The 12,500-nt window shown below is 37.5% G+C and overlaps 6 non-coding genes and 43 pseudogenes across 6 annotated transcripts; all 49 read left to right on the forward strand.

The window, feature by feature from the left end:
* The first annotated feature begins 55 nt into the window (after positions 1 to 55).
* Positions 56 to 174, forward strand: LOC148497676 (5S ribosomal RNA). Its single transcript, XR_015870309.1, has one exon. It is a non-coding gene; the product is annotated as a 5S ribosomal RNA (ribosomal RNA).
* A 116-nt stretch (positions 175 to 290) lies between these two features.
* On the forward strand, positions 291 to 409 carry LOC148497677 (5S ribosomal RNA; annotated as a pseudogene).
* A 115-nt stretch (positions 410 to 524) lies between these two features.
* LOC148497678 (5S ribosomal RNA) lies at positions 525 to 643 on the forward strand (annotated as a pseudogene).
* Positions 644 to 759: 116 nt separating this feature from the next.
* On the forward strand, positions 760 to 878 carry LOC148497679 (5S ribosomal RNA; annotated as a pseudogene).
* A 116-nt stretch (positions 879 to 994) lies between these two features.
* On the forward strand, positions 995 to 1,113 carry LOC148497680 (5S ribosomal RNA; annotated as a pseudogene).
* Positions 1,114 to 1,229: 116 nt separating this feature from the next.
* Positions 1,230 to 1,348, forward strand: LOC148497681 (5S ribosomal RNA; annotated as a pseudogene).
* Positions 1,349 to 1,464: 116 nt separating this feature from the next.
* LOC148497682 (5S ribosomal RNA) lies at positions 1,465 to 1,583 on the forward strand (annotated as a pseudogene).
* Positions 1,584 to 1,699: 116 nt separating this feature from the next.
* LOC148497683 (5S ribosomal RNA) lies at positions 1,700 to 1,818 on the forward strand (annotated as a pseudogene).
* A 116-nt stretch (positions 1,819 to 1,934) lies between these two features.
* Positions 1,935 to 2,053, forward strand: LOC148497684 (5S ribosomal RNA; annotated as a pseudogene).
* Positions 2,054 to 2,168: 115 nt separating this feature from the next.
* Positions 2,169 to 2,287, forward strand: LOC148497685 (5S ribosomal RNA; annotated as a pseudogene).
* Positions 2,288 to 2,403: 116 nt separating this feature from the next.
* On the forward strand, positions 2,404 to 2,522 carry LOC148497686 (5S ribosomal RNA; annotated as a pseudogene).
* Positions 2,523 to 2,638: 116 nt separating this feature from the next.
* On the forward strand, positions 2,639 to 2,757 carry LOC148497687 (5S ribosomal RNA). Its single transcript, XR_015871453.1, has one exon. It is a non-coding gene; the product is annotated as a 5S ribosomal RNA (ribosomal RNA).
* A 116-nt stretch (positions 2,758 to 2,873) lies between these two features.
* On the forward strand, positions 2,874 to 2,992 carry LOC148497688 (5S ribosomal RNA). The gene has a single exon (XR_015870311.1). It is a non-coding gene; the product is annotated as a 5S ribosomal RNA (ribosomal RNA).
* Positions 2,993 to 3,342: 350 nt separating this feature from the next.
* On the forward strand, positions 3,343 to 3,461 carry LOC148497689 (5S ribosomal RNA; annotated as a pseudogene).
* Positions 3,462 to 3,585: 124 nt separating this feature from the next.
* On the forward strand, positions 3,586 to 3,704 carry LOC148497690 (5S ribosomal RNA; annotated as a pseudogene).
* A 116-nt stretch (positions 3,705 to 3,820) lies between these two features.
* LOC148497691 (5S ribosomal RNA) lies at positions 3,821 to 3,939 on the forward strand (annotated as a pseudogene).
* A 344-nt stretch (positions 3,940 to 4,283) lies between these two features.
* On the forward strand, positions 4,284 to 4,402 carry LOC148497692 (5S ribosomal RNA). The gene has a single exon (XR_015870312.1). It is a non-coding gene; the product is annotated as a 5S ribosomal RNA (ribosomal RNA).
* A 116-nt stretch (positions 4,403 to 4,518) lies between these two features.
* On the forward strand, positions 4,519 to 4,637 carry LOC148497693 (5S ribosomal RNA; annotated as a pseudogene).
* A 619-nt stretch (positions 4,638 to 5,256) lies between these two features.
* Positions 5,257 to 5,375, forward strand: LOC148497694 (5S ribosomal RNA). The gene has a single exon (XR_015870565.1). It is a non-coding gene; the product is annotated as a 5S ribosomal RNA (ribosomal RNA).
* A 116-nt stretch (positions 5,376 to 5,491) lies between these two features.
* LOC148497695 (5S ribosomal RNA) lies at positions 5,492 to 5,610 on the forward strand (annotated as a pseudogene).
* A 116-nt stretch (positions 5,611 to 5,726) lies between these two features.
* LOC148497696 (5S ribosomal RNA) lies at positions 5,727 to 5,845 on the forward strand. The gene has a single exon (XR_015870313.1). It is a non-coding gene; the product is annotated as a 5S ribosomal RNA (ribosomal RNA).
* A 116-nt stretch (positions 5,846 to 5,961) lies between these two features.
* Positions 5,962 to 6,080, forward strand: LOC148497697 (5S ribosomal RNA; annotated as a pseudogene).
* A 116-nt stretch (positions 6,081 to 6,196) lies between these two features.
* Positions 6,197 to 6,315, forward strand: LOC148497698 (5S ribosomal RNA; annotated as a pseudogene).
* Positions 6,316 to 6,430: 115 nt separating this feature from the next.
* On the forward strand, positions 6,431 to 6,549 carry LOC148497699 (5S ribosomal RNA; annotated as a pseudogene).
* A 116-nt stretch (positions 6,550 to 6,665) lies between these two features.
* On the forward strand, positions 6,666 to 6,784 carry LOC148497700 (5S ribosomal RNA; annotated as a pseudogene).
* Positions 6,785 to 6,900: 116 nt separating this feature from the next.
* On the forward strand, positions 6,901 to 7,019 carry LOC148497701 (5S ribosomal RNA; annotated as a pseudogene).
* Positions 7,020 to 7,134: 115 nt separating this feature from the next.
* On the forward strand, positions 7,135 to 7,253 carry LOC148497702 (5S ribosomal RNA; annotated as a pseudogene).
* A 116-nt stretch (positions 7,254 to 7,369) lies between these two features.
* Positions 7,370 to 7,488, forward strand: LOC148497703 (5S ribosomal RNA; annotated as a pseudogene).
* A 116-nt stretch (positions 7,489 to 7,604) lies between these two features.
* Positions 7,605 to 7,723, forward strand: LOC148497704 (5S ribosomal RNA; annotated as a pseudogene).
* Positions 7,724 to 7,839: 116 nt separating this feature from the next.
* LOC148497705 (5S ribosomal RNA) lies at positions 7,840 to 7,958 on the forward strand (annotated as a pseudogene).
* Positions 7,959 to 8,074: 116 nt separating this feature from the next.
* On the forward strand, positions 8,075 to 8,193 carry LOC148497706 (5S ribosomal RNA; annotated as a pseudogene).
* A 116-nt stretch (positions 8,194 to 8,309) lies between these two features.
* LOC148497707 (5S ribosomal RNA) lies at positions 8,310 to 8,428 on the forward strand (annotated as a pseudogene).
* A 116-nt stretch (positions 8,429 to 8,544) lies between these two features.
* On the forward strand, positions 8,545 to 8,663 carry LOC148497708 (5S ribosomal RNA; annotated as a pseudogene).
* Positions 8,664 to 8,779: 116 nt separating this feature from the next.
* Positions 8,780 to 8,898, forward strand: LOC148497709 (5S ribosomal RNA; annotated as a pseudogene).
* Positions 8,899 to 9,013: 115 nt separating this feature from the next.
* Positions 9,014 to 9,132, forward strand: LOC148497710 (5S ribosomal RNA; annotated as a pseudogene).
* A 116-nt stretch (positions 9,133 to 9,248) lies between these two features.
* Positions 9,249 to 9,367, forward strand: LOC148497711 (5S ribosomal RNA; annotated as a pseudogene).
* Positions 9,368 to 9,483: 116 nt separating this feature from the next.
* On the forward strand, positions 9,484 to 9,602 carry LOC148497712 (5S ribosomal RNA; annotated as a pseudogene).
* Positions 9,603 to 9,718: 116 nt separating this feature from the next.
* Positions 9,719 to 9,837, forward strand: LOC148497713 (5S ribosomal RNA; annotated as a pseudogene).
* Positions 9,838 to 9,951: 114 nt separating this feature from the next.
* Positions 9,952 to 10,070, forward strand: LOC148497714 (5S ribosomal RNA; annotated as a pseudogene).
* A 116-nt stretch (positions 10,071 to 10,186) lies between these two features.
* On the forward strand, positions 10,187 to 10,305 carry LOC148497715 (5S ribosomal RNA; annotated as a pseudogene).
* A 116-nt stretch (positions 10,306 to 10,421) lies between these two features.
* LOC148497716 (5S ribosomal RNA) lies at positions 10,422 to 10,540 on the forward strand (annotated as a pseudogene).
* A 116-nt stretch (positions 10,541 to 10,656) lies between these two features.
* Positions 10,657 to 10,775, forward strand: LOC148497717 (5S ribosomal RNA; annotated as a pseudogene).
* A 116-nt stretch (positions 10,776 to 10,891) lies between these two features.
* Positions 10,892 to 11,010, forward strand: LOC148497718 (5S ribosomal RNA; annotated as a pseudogene).
* A 115-nt stretch (positions 11,011 to 11,125) lies between these two features.
* On the forward strand, positions 11,126 to 11,244 carry LOC148497719 (5S ribosomal RNA; annotated as a pseudogene).
* Positions 11,245 to 11,360: 116 nt separating this feature from the next.
* Positions 11,361 to 11,479, forward strand: LOC148497720 (5S ribosomal RNA; annotated as a pseudogene).
* Positions 11,480 to 11,595: 116 nt separating this feature from the next.
* Positions 11,596 to 11,714, forward strand: LOC148497721 (5S ribosomal RNA; annotated as a pseudogene).
* A 116-nt stretch (positions 11,715 to 11,830) lies between these two features.
* On the forward strand, positions 11,831 to 11,949 carry LOC148497722 (5S ribosomal RNA; annotated as a pseudogene).
* A 116-nt stretch (positions 11,950 to 12,065) lies between these two features.
* LOC148497723 (5S ribosomal RNA) lies at positions 12,066 to 12,184 on the forward strand (annotated as a pseudogene).
* A 116-nt stretch (positions 12,185 to 12,300) lies between these two features.
* LOC148497724 (5S ribosomal RNA) lies at positions 12,301 to 12,419 on the forward strand (annotated as a pseudogene).
* The last annotated feature ends 81 nt before the right edge of the window (positions 12,420 to 12,500 follow it).

Raw genomic sequence — 12,500 nt, forward strand, 5'->3', positions numbered from 1 at the left:
AATGAATTTACTTTAGTTAAGAAGTAATAGAGGTCTAAAGTTAATGTTTTTGAGCACCTACAGCCAAACCACACTGGACATGCCCAATCTCGTCTGATCTTGGAAGCTATGCAGTGTTGGGCCTGGTTAGTACTTGGATGGGAGACCACCTGGGAATACCAGGTGCTGTAGGTAATTTTATACTGCCATAACATTCTTTTCTATTACATTTTACATTTAATTTTTTCAACTTATCAATGAATTTACTTGAGTTAAGAAGTAATAGAGGTCTGAAGTTAATGTTTTTGAGCACCTACAGCCAAACCACACTGGACATGCCCAATCTCGTCTGATCTTGGAAGCTATGCAGTGTTGGGCCTGGTTAGTACTTGGATGGGAGACCACCTGGGAATACCAGGAGCTGTAGGTAATTTTATACTGCCATAACATTCTTTTCTATTACATTTTTCATTTCATTTTTCAACTTATCATTGAATTTACTTGAGTTAAGAAGTAAAAGAGGTCTAAAGTTAATGTTTTTGAGCTCCTTCAGCCAAACCACACTGGACATGCCCAATCTCATCTGATCTTGGAAGCTATGCAGTGTTGGGCCTGGTTAGTACTTGGATGTGAGACCACATGGGAATACCAGGTGCAGTAGGTAATTTTATACTGCCATAACATTCTTTTCTATTACATTTTACATTTAATTTTTTCAACTTATCAATGAATTTCCTTGAGTTAAGAAGTAATAGAGGTCTAAATTTAATGCTTTTGAGCACCTACCGCCAAACCACACTGGACATGCCCAATCTCGTCTGATTTTGGAAGCTATGCAGTGTTGGGCCTGGTTTGAACTTGGATGGGAGACCACCTGGGAATACCAGGTGTTGTAGATAATTTTAGACAGCCATAACATTCTTTTCTATTACATTTTACATTTAATTTTTTCAACTTATCAATGAATTTACTTGAGTTAAGAAGTAAAAGAGGTCTAAAGTTAATGTTTTTGAGCACCTACAGCCAAACCACACTGGACATGCCCAATCTCATCTGATCTTGGAAGCTATGCAGTGTTGGGCCTGGTTAGTACTTGGATGGGAGACCACCTGGGATTACCAGGTGCTGTAGGTAATTTTATACTGCCATAACATTCTTTTCTATTATATTTTACTTTTAATTTTTTCAACTTATCAATGAATTTCCTTGAGTTAAGAAGTAATAGAGGTCTAAAGTTAATGCTTTTGAGCACCTACAGCCAATCCACACTGGACATGCCCAATCTCGTCTGATCTTGGTAGGTATGCAGTGTTGGGCCTGGTCAGTATTTGGATGGGAGACCACCTGGGAAAACCAGGTGCAGTAGGTAATTTTATACTGCCATAACATTCTTTTCTATTACATTTTACATTTAATTTTTTCAACTTATCAATGAATTTACTTGAGTTAAGAAGTAATAGAGGTCTAAAGTTAATGTTTTTGAGCACCTACAGCCAAACCACACTGGACATGCCCAATCTCGTCTGATCTCGAAAGCTATGCAGTGTTGGGCCTGGTTAGTACTTGGATGGGAGACCACCTGAGAATACCAGGTGCTGTATGTAATTTTAGACAGCCAAAACATTCTTTTCTATTACATTTTACATTTAATTTTTTCTACTTATCAATGAATTTACTTGAGTTAAGAAGTAAAAGAGGTCTAAAGTTAATGGTTTTGAGCACCTACAGCCAAACCACGCTGGACATGCCCATTCTCGTCTGATCTTGGAAGCTATGCAGTGTTGGGCCTGGTTAGTACTTGGATGGGAGACCACCTGGGAATACCAGGTGCTGTAGGTAGTTTTATACAGCAATAACATTCTTTTCTATTACATTTTACATTTAATTTTTTCAACTTATCAATGAGTTTACTTGAGTTAAGAAGTAATAGAGGTCTAAAGTTAATGTGTTTGAGCACCTACAGCCAAACCACACTGGACTTGCCCAATCTAGTCTGATCTTGGAAGCTATGCAGTGTTGGGCCTGGTTAGTACTTGGAAGGGAGACCACCTGGGAATACCAGGTGCTGTAGGTAATTTTATACTGCCATAACATTATTTTCTAATACATTTTTCATTTCATTTTTCAACTTATCATTGAATTTACTTGAGTTAAGAAGTAATAGAGGTCTAAAGTTAATGTTTTTGAGCTCCTTCAGCAAAACCACACTGGACATGCCCAATCTTGTCTGATCTTGGAAGCTATGCAGTGTTGGGCCTGGTTAGTACTTGGATGGGAGACCACCTAAGAATCCAAGGTGCTGTAGGTATTTTTATACTGCCATAACAGTCTTTTCTATTACATTTTACATTTAATTTTTTCAACTTATCAATTAATTTCCTTGAGTTAAGAAGTAATAGAGGTCTAAAGTTAATGTGTTTGCGCACCTACAGCCAATCCACACTGGACATGCCCAATCTCGTCTGATCTTGAAAGCTATGCAGTGTTGGGCCTGGTTAGTACTTGGATGGGAGACCACCTGGGAATACCAGGTGCTGTATGTAATTTTAGACAGCCAAAACATTCTTTTCTATTACATTTTACATTTAATTTTTTCTACTTATCAATGAATTTACTTGAGTTAAGAAGTAAAAGATGTCTAAAGTTAATGTTTTTGAGCACCTACAGCCAAACCACACTGGACATGCCCAATCTCATCTGATCTTGGAAGCTATGCAGTGTTGGGCCTGGTTAGTACTTGGATGGGAGACCACCTGGGAATACCAGGTGCTGTAGGTAATTTTATACAGCAATAACATTCTTTTCTATTACATTTTACATTTAATTTTTTCAACTTATCAATGAGTTTACTTGAGTTAAGAAGTAATAGAGGTCTAAAGTTAATGTGTTTGAGCACCTACAGCCAAACCACACTGGACATGCCCAATCTCGTCTGATCTTGGAAGCTATGCAGTGTTGGGCCTGGTTAGTACTTGGATGGGAGACCACCTGGGAATACCAGGTGCTGTAGGTAATTTTATACTGCCATAACATTATTTTCTAATACATTTTTCATTTCATTTTTCAACTTATCATTGAATTTACTTGAGTTAAGAAGTAAAAGAGGTCTAAAGTTAATGTTTTTGAGCTCCTTCAGCCAAACCACACTGGACATGCCAAATCTAATCTTATCTTGGAAGCTATGCAGTGTTGGACCTGGTTAGTACTTGGATGGGAGACCACCTAAGAATCCAAGGTGCTGTAGGTATTTTTATACTGCCATAACAGTCTTTTCTATTACATTTTACATTTAATTTTTTCAACTTATCAATGAATTTACTTGAGTTAAGAAGTAATAGAGGTCTAAAGTTAATGCTTTTGAGCACCTACAGCCAAACCACACTGGACATGCCCAATCTCGTCTGATCTTGGAGGCTTTGCAGTGTTGGGCCTGGTTAGTACTTGGACGGGAGACCACCTGGGAATACCAGGTGCTGTAGGTAATTTTATATAGCCATAACATTCTTTTCTATTACATTTTACATTACATTTTTTCAAATTATCAATGAATTTACTTGAGTTATGAAGTAAAAGAGGTCTAAAGTAAAAAAGTTAATGTTTTTTAGCGCCTACAGCCAAACCACACTGGACATGCCCAATCTCGTCTGATCTTGGAAGCTATGCAGTGTTGGGCCTGGTTAGTATTTGAATGGGAGACCACCTGGGAATACCAGGTGCTGTAGGTAATTTTATACTGCCATAACATTCTTTTCTATTACATTTTACATTTAATTTTTTCAACTTATCAATGAATTTACTTGAGTTAAGAAGTAAAAGATGTCTAAAGTTAATGTTTTTGAGCACCTAAAGCCAAACCACACTGGACATGCCCAATCTCATCTGATCTTGGAAGCTATGCAGTGTTGGGCCTGGTTAGTACTTGGATGGGAGACCACCTGGGAATACCAGGTGCTGTAGGTAATTTTATACTGCCATAACATTCTTTTCTATTACATTTTACATTTAATTTTTTCAACTTGTCAATGAATTTCCTTGAGTTAAGAAGTAATAGAGGTCTAAAGTTAATGCTTTTGAGCACCACTCCACACTGGACATGCCCAATCTCATCTGATCTTGGTAGCTATGCAGTGTTGGGTCTGGTCAGTACTTTGATGGGAGACCACCTGGGAAAAACAGGTGCAGTAGGTAATTTTATACTGCCATAACATTTTTTTCTATTACATTTTACATTTAATTTTTTCAACTTATCAATGAATTTACTTGAGTTAAGAAGTAATAGAGGTCTAAAGTTAATGTTTTTGAGCACCTACAGCCAAACCACACTGGACATGCCCAATCTCGTCTGATCTTGGAAGCTATGCAGTGTTGGGCCTGGTTAGTACTTGGATGGGAGACCACCTGGGAATACCAGGTGCTGTAGGTAATTTTATGCAGCCATAACATTCTTTTCTGTTACATTTTACATTACATTTTTTCAAATTATCAATGAATTTACTTGAGTTAAGAAGTAATAGAGGTCTAAAGTTAATGTTTTTGAGCACCTACAGCCAAACCACACTGGACATGCCCAATCTCGTCTGATCTTGGAAGCTATGCAGTGTTGGGCCTGGTTAGTATTTGAATGGGAGACCACCTGGGAATACCAGGTGCTGTAGGTAATTTTATACTGCCATAACATTCTTTTCTATTACATTTTACATTTAATTTTTTCAACTTATCAATGAATTTACTTGAGTTAAGAAGTAAAAGATGTCTAAAGTTAATGTTAGTTCTTTTCTATTACATTTTACATTTAATTTTTTCAACTTGTCAATGAATTTCCTTGAGTTAAGAAGTAATAGAGGTCTAAAGTTAATGCTTTTGAGCACCACTCCACACTGGACATGCCCAGTGTGAGCACCTACAGCTACTAGGTGCTGTAGGTAATTTTATGCAGCCATAACATTCTTTTCTATTACATTTTACATTTAATTTTTTTCAACTTATCAATGAATTTACTTGAGTAAAGAAGTAAAAGAGGTCTAAAGTTAATGTTTTTAAGCTCCTTCAGGAAAACCACACTGGACATGCCCAATCTCGTCTGATCTTTGAAGCTATGCAGTGTTGGGTCTGGTTAGTACTTGGATGGGAGACCACCTAAGAATCCCAGGTGCTGTAGGTAATTTTATACTGCCATAACATTTTTTTCTATTACATTTTACATTTAATTTTTTCAACTTATCAATGAATTTACTTGAGTTAAGAAGTAAAAGAGGTCTAAAGTTAATGTTTTTGAGCACCTACAGCCAAACCACACTGGACATACCCAATCTCGTCTGATCTTGGAACCTATGCAGTGTTGGGCCTGGTTAGTACTTGGATGGGAGACCACCTGGGAATACCAGGTGCTGTAGGTAATTTTATACTGCCATATTATTCTTTTCTATTACATTTTACATTTAATTTTTTCAACTTATCAATGAATTTCCTTGAGTTAAGAAGTAATAGAGGTCTAAAGTTAATGCTTTTGAGCACCTACTGCCAATCCACACTGGACATGCCCAATCTCGTCTGATCTTGGTAGCTATGCAGTGTTGGGTCTGGTCAGTACTTTGATGGGAGACCACCTGGGAAAAACAGGTGCAGTAGGTAATTTTATACTGCCATAACATTTTTTTCTATTACATTTTACATTTAATTTTTTCAACTTATCAATGAATTTACTTGAGTTAAGAAGTAATAGAGGTCTAAAGTTAATGTTTTTGAGCACCTACAGCCAAACCACACTGGACATGCCCAATCTCGTCTGATCTTGGAAGCTATGCAGTGTTGGGCCTGGTTAGTACTTGGATGGGAGACCACCTGGGAATACCAGGTGCTGTAGGTAATTTTATGCAGCCATAACATTCTTTTCTATTACATTTTACATTTAATTTTTTCAACTTATCAATGATTTTACATGAGTTAAGAAGTTATAGATGTCTAAAGTTAATATTTTTGAGCACCTACAGCCTAACCACACTGTACATGCCCAATCTTGTTTGATCTTGGAAGCTATGCAGTGTTGGGCCTGGTTAGTGCTTGGATGGGAGACCACCTGGGAATTCCAGGTGCTGTAGGTAATTTTATGCAGCCATAACATTCTTTTCTATTACATTTTACATTTAATTTTTTCTACTTATCAATGAATTTACTTGAGTTAAGAAGTAAAAGAGGTCTAAAGTTAATGTTTTTGAGCACCTACAGCCAAACCGCACTGGACATGCCCAATCTCGTCTGATCTTGGAAGCTATGCAGTGTTGGGCCTGGTTAGTACTTGGAGGGGAGACCACCTGGGAATACCAGGAGCTGTAGGTAATTTTATACTGCCATAACATTCTTTTCTATTATATTTTTAATTTCATTTTTCAACTTATCATTGAATTTCCTTGAGTTAAGAAGTAAAAGAGGTCTAAAGTTAATGTTTTTGAGCTCCTTCAGCCAAACCACACTGGACATGCCCAATCTTGTCTGATCTTGGAAGCTATGCAGTGTTGGGCCTGGTTAGTACTTGGATGGGACACCACCTAGGAATCCCAGGTGCTGTAGGTAATTTTATACTGCCATAACATTCTTTTCTATTACATTTTACATTTAATTTTTTCAACTTATCAATGAATTTCCATGAGTTAAGAAGTAATAGAGGTCTAAATTTAATGCTTTTGAGCACCTACAGCCAAACCACACTGGACATGCCCAATCTCGTCTGATCTTGGAAACTATGCAGTGTTGGGCCTGGTTTGAACTTGGATGGGAGACCACCTGGGAATACCAGGTGCTGTAGGTAATTTTAGACAGCCATAACATTCTTTTCTATTACATTTTGCAATTAATTTTTTCAACTTATCAATGAATTTACTTGAGTTAAGAAGTAAAAGAGGTCTAAAGTTAATGTTTTTGAGCACCTACAGCCAAACCACACTGGACATGCCCAATCTCGTCAGATCTTGGAAGCTATGCAGTGTTGGGCCTGGTTAGTACTTGGATGGGAGACCACATAAGAATCCCAGGTGCTGTAGGTAATTTTATACTGCCATAACATTCTTTTCTATTACATTTTACATTTCATTTTTCAACTTGTCATTGAATTTACTTGAGTTAAGAAGTAAAAGAGGTCTAAAGTTAATGTTTTTGAGCACCTACAGCCAAACCACACTGGACATGCCCAATCTCGTCTGATCTAGAAAACTGTGCAGTGTTGGGCCTGGTTAGTACTTCGATGGGAGACCACCTGGGAATACCAGGTGCTGTAGGTAATTTTATGCAGCCATACCATTCTTTTCTATTACATTTTACATTTAATTTTTTCAACTTATCAATGAATTTACTTGAGTAAAGAAGTAAAAGAGGTCTAAAGTTAATGTTTTTGCGCTCCTTCAGCCAAACCACACTGGACATGCCCAATCTCATCTGATCTTGGAAGCTATGCAGTGTTGGGCCTGGTTAGTACTTGGATGGGAGACCACCTGGGAATACCAGGTGCTGTAGGTAATTTTATGCAGCCATAACATTCTTTTCTATTACATTTTACATTTAATTTTTTCAACTTATCAATGATTTTACATGAGTTAAGAAGTTATAGATGTCTAAAGTTAATATTTTTGAGCACCTACAGCCTAACCACACTGGACATGCCCAATCTTGTTTGATCTTGGAAGCTATGCAGTGTTGGGCCTGGTTAGTGCTTGGATGGGAGACCACCTGGGAATTCCAGGTGCTGTAGGTAATTTTATGCAGCCATAACATTCTTTTCTATTACATTTTACATTTAATTTTTTCAACTTATTAATGAATTTACTTGAGTTAAGAAGTAATAGAGGTCTAAATTTAATACTTTTGAGCACCTACAGCCAAACCACACTGGACATGCCCAATCTCGTCTGATCTTGGAAGCTATGCAGTGTTGGGCCTGGTTAGTACTTTGATGGGAGACCACCTGGGAATACCAGGTGCTGTATGTAATTTTAGACAGCCAAAACATTCTTTTCTATTACATTTTACATTTAATTTTTTCTACTTATCAATGAATTTACTTGAGTTAAGAAGTAAAAGAGGTCTAAAGTTAAAGTTTTTGAGCACCTACAGCCAAACCACACTGGACATGCCCATTCTCGTCTGATCTTGGAAGCTGTGCAGTGTTGGGCCTGGTCAGTACTTCGATGGGAGACCACCTGGGAATACCATGTGCTGTAGGTAATTTTATGCAGCCATACCATTCTTTTCTATTACATTTTACATTTAATTTTTTCAACTTATCAATGAATTTACTTGAGTAAAGAAGTAAAAGAGGTCTAAAGTTAATGTTTTTGCGCTCCTTCAGCCAAACCACACTGGACATGCCCAATCTCATCTGATCTTGGAAGCTATGCAGTGTTGGGCCTGGTTAGTACTTGGATGGGAGACCACCTGGGAATACCAGGTGCTGTAGGTAATTTTATGCAGTCATAACATTCTTTTCTATTACATTTTACATTTAATTTTTTCAAATTATCAATGATTTTACATGAGTTAAGAAGTTATAGATGTCTAAAGTTAATATTTTTGAGCACCTACAGCCTAACCACACTGGACATGCCCAATCTTGTTTGATCTTGGAAGCTATGCAGTGTTGGGCCTGGTTAGTGCTTGGATGGGAGACCACCTGGGAATTCCAGGTGCTGTAGGTAATTTTATGCAGCCATAACATTCTTTTCTATTACATTTTACATTTAATTTTTTCAACTTATTAATGAATTTACTTGAGTTAAGAAGTAATAGAGGTCTAAATTTAATGCTTTTGAGCACCTACAGCCAAACCACACTGGACATGCCCAATCTCGTCTGATCTTGGAAGCTATGCAGTGTTGGGCCTGGTTAGTACTTTGATGGGAGACCACCTGGGAATACCAGGTGCTGTATGTAATTTTAGACAGCCAAAACATTCTTTTCAATTATATTTTTCATTTCATTTTTCAACTTGTCATTGAATTTACTTGAGTTAAGAAGTAAAAGAGGTCTAAAGTTAATGTTTTTGAGCTCCTTCAGCCAAACCACACTGGACATGCCCAATCTCATCTGATCTTGGAAGCTATGCAGTGTTGGGCCTGGTTAGTACTTGGATGGGACACCACCTAGGAATCCCAGGTGCTGTAGGTAATTTTATACTGCCATAACATTCTTTTCTATTACATTTTACATTTAATTTTTTCAACTTATCAATGAATTTCCATGAGTTAAGAAGTAATAGAGGTCTAAATTTAATGCTTTTGAGCACCTACAGCCAAACCACACTGGACATGCCCAATCTCGTCTGATCTTGGAAGCTATGCAGTGTTGGGCCTGGTTTGAACTTGGATGGGAGACCACCTGTGAATACCAGGTGCTGTAGGTAATCTTAGACAGCCATAACATTCTTTTCTATTACATTTTGCATTTAATTTTTTCAACTTATCAATGAATTTACTTGAGTTAAGAAGTAAAAGAGGTCTAAAGTTAATGTTTTTGAGCACCTACAGCCAAACCACACTGGATATGCCCAATCTCGTCAGATCTTGGAAGCTATGCAGTGTTGGGCCTGGTTAGTACTTGGATGGGAGACCACCTAAGAATCCCAGGTGCTGTAGGTATTTTTATACTGCCATAACATTCTTTTCTATTACATTTTACATTTAATTTTTTCAACTTATCAATGAATTTACTTGAGTTAAGAAGTAAAAGATGTCTAAAGTTAATGCTTTTGAGCACTTACAGTCAAACCACACTGGACAAGCTCAATCTCATCTGATCTTGGAAGCTATGCAGTGTAGGGCCTGGTTAGTACTTGAATGGGAGACCGCCTGGGAATACCAGGAGCTGTAGGTAATTTTATACTGCCATAACATTCTTTTCTATTACATTTTACATTTCATTTTTCAACTTGTCATTGAATTTACTTGAGTTAAGAAGTAAAAGAGGTCTAAAGTTAATGTTTTGAGCACCTACAGCCAAACCACACTGGACATTCCCAATCTCGTCTGATCTTGGAAGCTGTGCAGTGTTGGGCCTGGTTAGTACTTGGACGGGAGACCACCTGGGAATACCAGGTGCTGTAGGTAATTTTATGCAGCCATACCATTCTTTTCTATTACATTTTACATTTAATTTTTTCAACTTATCAATGAATTTACTTGAGTAAAGAAGTAAAAGAGGTCTAAAGTTAATGTTTTTGAGCTCCTTCAGCCAAACCACACTGGACATGCCCAATCTCATCTGATCTTGGAAGCTATGCAGTGTTGGGCCTGGTTAGTACTTGGATGGGACACCACCTAGGAATCCCAGGTGCTGTAGGTAATTTTATACTGCCATAACATTCTTTTCTATTACATTTTACATTTAATTTTTTCAACTTATCAATGAATTTCCATGAGTTAAGAAGTAATAGAGGTCTAAATTTAATGCTTTTGAGCACCTACAGCCAAACCACACTGGACATGCCCAATCTCGTCTGATCTTGGAAGCTATGCAGTGTTGGGCCTGGTTTGAACTTGGATGGGAGACCACCTGTGAATACCAGGTGCTGTAGGTAATCTTAGACAGCCATAACATTCTTTTCTATTACATTTTGCATTTAATTTTTTCAACTTATCAATGAATTTACTTGAGTTAAGAAGTAAAAGAGGTCTAAAGTTAATGTTTTTGAGCACCTACAGCCAAACCACACTGGATATGCCCAATCTCGTCAGATCTTGGAAGCTATGCAGTGTTGGGCCTGGTTAGTACTTGGATGGGAGACCACCTAAGAATCCCAGGTGCTGTAGGTATTTTTATACTGCCATAACATTCTTTTCTATTACATTTTACATTTAATTTTTTCAACTTATCAATGAATTTACTTGAGTTAAGAAGTAAAAGATGTCTAAAGTTAATGCTTTTGAGCACTTACAGTCAAACCACACTGGACAAGCTCAATCTCATCTGATCTTGGAAGCTATGCAGTGTAGGGCCTGGTTAGTACTTGAATGGGAGACCGCCTGGGAATACCAGGAGCTGTAGGTAATTTTATACTGCCATAACATTCTTTTCTATTACATTTTACATTTCATTTTTCAACTTGTCATTGAATTTACTTGAGTTAAGAAGTAAAAGAGGTCTAAAGTTAATGTTTTTGAGCACCTACAGCCAAACCACACTGGACATTCCCAATCTCGTCTGATCTTGGAAGCTGTGCAGTGTTGGGCCTGGTTAGTACTTGGACGGGAGACCACCTGGGAATACCAGGTGCTGTAGGTAATTTTATGCAGCCATACCATTCTTTTCTATTACATTTTACATTTAATTTTTTCAACTTATCAATGAATTTACTTGAGTAAAGAAGTAAAAGAGGTCTAAAGTTAATGTTTTTGAGCTCCTTCAGCCAAACCACACTGGACATGCCCAATCTCGTCTGATCTTGGAAGCTATGCAGTGTTGGGCCTGGTTAGTACTTGGATGGGAGACCACCTGGGAATACCAGGTGCTGTAGGTAATTTTATGCAGCCATAACATTCTTTTCTATTACATTTTACATTTAATTTTTTCAACTTATCAATGATTTTACATGAGTTAAGAAGTTATAGATGTCTAAAGTTAATATTTTTGAGCACCTACAGCCTAACCACACTGGACATGCCCAATCTTGTTTGATCTTGGAAGCTATGCAGTGTTGGGCCTGGATAGTCCTTGGATGGGAGACCACCTGGGAATTCCAGGTGCTGTAGGTAATTTTATGCAGCCATAACATTCTTTTCTATTACATTTTACATTAAATTTTTTCAACTTATTAATGAATTTACTTGAGTTAAGAAGTAATAGAGGTCTAAATTTAATGCTTTTGAGCACCTACAGCCAAACCACACTGGACATGCCCAATCTCGTCAGATCTTGGAAGCTATGCAGTGTTGGGCCTGGTTAGTACTTGGATGGGAGACCACCTGGGAATACCAGGTGCTGTATGTAATTTTAGACAGCCAAAACATTCTTTTCTATTACATTTTACATTTAATTTTTTCTACTTATCAATGAATTTACTTGAGTTAAGAAGTAAAAGAGGTCTAAAGTTAATGTTTTTGAGCACCTACAGCCAAACCACACTGGACATGCCCAATCTAATCTGATCTTGGAAGCTATGCAGTGTTGGGCCTGGTTAGTACTTGGATGGGAGACCACCTAAGAATCCAAGGTGCTGTAGGTATTTTTATACTGCCATAACAGTCTTTTCTATTACATTTTACATTTAATTTTTTCAACTTATCAATGAATTTACTTGAGTTAAGAAGTAATAGAGGTCTAAAGTTAATGCTTTTGAGCACCTACAGCCAAACCACACTGGACATGCCCAATCTCGTCTGATCTTGGAGGCTTTGCAGTGTTGGGCCTGGTTAGTACTTGGACGGGAGACCACCTGGGAATACCAGATGCTGTAGGTAATTTTATATAGCCATAACATTCTTTTCTATTACATTTTACATTACATTTTTTCAAATTATCAATGAATTTACTTGAGTTAT

The sequence above is a fragment of the Taudactylus pleione genome, unplaced genomic scaffold, assembly GCF_031769625.1.
Source record: "Taudactylus pleione unplaced genomic scaffold, aTauple2 ptg000550l, whole genome shotgun sequence".
NCBI lineage: Eukaryota > Metazoa > Chordata > Amphibia > Anura > Myobatrachidae > Taudactylus > Taudactylus pleione.